We start from the raw sequence: 3310 nt of genomic DNA on the forward strand, positions 1-3310 counted from the left end.
TTGGTATTTTGGGCATATCGTTTTGTACAAAATTGTTGTAGGTGTGATTCAAAATTGTATGCAACCCTAAGACACATGTATATAACTTTCATTGAGGACACAAATCCTGTTTTCCTCAATTACCCCTTCGAAACTAAGCGACAATACAAGACACTAGGCTGTCCAGAATTCACGTTTTGATAATTTTGGCGAGTTTGACGAGTTTAGGTTAAGGTAAGGGTTTTCCTTTCAATTTGGAGTTTATGGTTTGGTTATGAAGTGTATTATACGTTGTTTAAGTGGCTGGAAATAGGTAAATTCCATAAATATGCTTGACATTCGGAACAAACCAAATTGGAGTTGCTATAGTTAAATTGTAGTCGAAGCAAGGTGTTGTGATTGTGGTGTGTGGATGCAGGTGCGTGGTGATATGTTGCAGGACCTAAAAGTGTTCTAAAAGGGGTGTGGTAGCTGCTGTTTGTAGCCACCCGACCCCCGTTTCATATAGTTAAGGGTTTTGCAAAATGGAAACTAGAAACCCTATTTTGGTATCGTGGTTTCGAGCGAGTCATTTGCAGTTTGTGTTGTATTATATTGGTGTGAACTTCTTATACATGTGCTGCAGGTTATTTTTGTTGGTTTTCTGTAGTTATTAGGAGTGTAATTAGAAATTTGGATAGGACATATTATAGGGGAGGTGCTGCCCGATTTCCGTTAACGCCTTAACTAGTTAAGGAACTAGTCGAGAAGGCGAGCGAGGAAATGAATGTTGTGAATACTCGTAGGTAATATAAGATGCTGGAAAAGTATAAGGTGGTTGATGTTCATATTGATTCCATGTTAAATAGGTTTGAAGGATGACGACGAGAACATGATTAAGAGAAGTCCGTAAAAGGTATGTAAAGCTATTCCTTCTTTTGGCATGTTTTGGTATAAGTATGTAAAGCCTATCTGTTCTTTCTTTTGGGCATGTCTTGGATCTAAGTGAAAAGTTATATGTGTATGAATCTTGGGGTAAATCTATTCATGAGCTCTGAACATGATTCATGATTCATAATTCGTGTTCGCTGTTGAATGTTAAGACTCTTAAAGTAGTTAAGCTTCCATTCCTCAAGTCTTCTATATGCTGAGAAGTAGTGTATGTAAAGTTATTCTTCTCTCTTTTGGCATGAAATAGATGTAAGTGTTGTGTATATGAAGTTTGAATTTATTCAACTCTTAAAACTCTGAGGGTGAGTTAAAACTCTTGTTCACTTCTTACTGATTAGAACTCCTGTAACAAGTTGAGTCATTACTTTTCAGGTCTTCCATGTGATAGGGAGTGGTGCATGTAAAGCTTGTCTTTTCCTACTTCTAGAAAGACTAGACTAAAGGTGCTATAGGACATGGATTTGGATATAGCCCCATTTATAGATTCTGGATGTAACTCATGACTTGTACCCACTTTTGAATGATAAAGGCCTTGAAGTAGTTGAACTACGACCCTTGAGCCTCCTATAGGTTGAATAGTGTTGGGATGTGTAAGCTCCTATACCTAGGGGCTCTTGAACATGCTTTATGATGATATCTAAGGGATGTTTGATATGTTACAGAGTTTTGTGTTCACGTATATGCATTATGATATATATATATGGATTGGGCTGAACGTACCTCGGCATATTTTGCTATGTAAGGATCGGGTTGTACGTTCCATGATAGGTTATGCATTATACGTATCGGGCCATCATACCTCGGCATTATTATGCATTATACGGATTGGGCCATCGTACCTCAGCATCATCATGTAATATATGGATTGGGCCATCGTATCTCGACATTATCATGTGACATATGGATTGGGCCGTCGTTCCTCGGCATGTGCTTTCTATATACATGGATTGGGTTGTACCTCCCAGAGTGCTAATAATATGCATATGCCTATCATGATAGATGATGTGTTTGTAACACCGAGTCCCCAAGTGGGCCAGATACGGTACGTGATAATGGTATACATGACTTCATTTTATGAGATGCAGGTACAATACCCTATTAAATGCTATACTTGGCTTCCTACATCCCTGTTTCAGTTGTGATCTCAGTTATGTATTCTTATATACTCAGTACATGTATCGTATTGACCCCCTTTGTTTGGGGGGCTGCGTTTCATGCCCGTAGGTACAAATGTTCATTTTGGAGATCCGCCAGCTTAGCATTTCCGCTCAGTTATGTTGGAAGTGCTCCACTATTTCGGAGCCTGGCTTTTGTGTACTGGTCCTGCGATGTATATATTTGTTTATGCAGGGGTACGGCAAGGGCCCTATCCCACCATATATTGTCATTTCTATTCTTAAAGGTCTGTAGACATATGTGTATGGGTTGTTTAGGAGTTTATTTTGGTTATGCCTATGAGATATGTTGTAAAAACTATTATGTGGTGGCAGCTTTGTCGGCTGACTTTCCCTTTCATGACATGATGCAAATGATATATGAATATTTATCACCCATTGGGTTAATGTGTTTGGTTCTTATATCTAATAGATACATATACGGAGGTCTAGGTTAGACTCTAATAGCAGCCCACGGGGTTGGGTCGTGACACCGGTACCGGTTGTAACATAAAAGAGGAGAGGGCAATGTGAAGCATGAAGACTAGCAAGAAGACACTGAGGTAAATCTTAGGCTAGTTTGAGTTCCTTCGCACATTATTGCAAGGATTGCAATGGAACGTGACACAAGGACTTCCTAAGGGGTCACCCATCCTAGTACAACTCTCACCCAAGAACTTTTAACTTCGAAATTCCTATGGGATCCGGTGTTTTAGTACTGCTATGATCGCATGAGATGGAAGAATCCGAACTAGAGGCGAAGCAATGACATGAGATTATGTACCTAGAGTGTTATAAGTTACGTTAAGGGAATTATAAAAGGGCTTAAGAAAAGCAAGCAGAATTAGTTGATTACTAACAGATGGCACACTTGTATGCCACAATTCTTCAACATAATACCAGTTAATAATAGGCAAACCATGGAACAGCTATACAGGTCATTGTGTGAGGGGACTTTAGCACAACTTGGTAACCAACTCTGATGGGCAAAAAGAAAAAACCAAAAAGACGAGGGTACCAATTGATATCATCTAATAGAGGCAAGAAGTAATACATGAGGTCGAAGATTCCACAATACAACCCTGGCTATAAGACTTACTTTGCACTCCCTGGACAGATAATTCTATATGGAATGTTATCCACAGTTTAACAAGATCAGCCCATGTTCCTCCAATCAAAGACTACCTTCTCAGTGGAGATAGTGTGAAATTATAGGTCAAGAGAGTGGTAGGACCTTATGGAGTTCC

General features: G+C 39.3%; 1 pseudogene; it reads right to left on the minus strand.

Moving 5' to 3' along the window:
* Positions 1–2679: 2679 nt before the first annotated feature.
* On the minus strand, positions 2680–2798 carry LOC129904699 (5S ribosomal RNA; annotated as a pseudogene).
* Between the last annotated feature and the right edge of the window lie 512 nt (positions 2799–3310).

Source organism: Solanum dulcamara, chromosome 1 (assembly GCF_947179165.1).
Source record: "Solanum dulcamara chromosome 1, daSolDulc1.2, whole genome shotgun sequence".
In the NCBI taxonomy this organism is placed as follows: domain Eukaryota; kingdom Viridiplantae; phylum Streptophyta; class Magnoliopsida; order Solanales; family Solanaceae; genus Solanum; species Solanum dulcamara.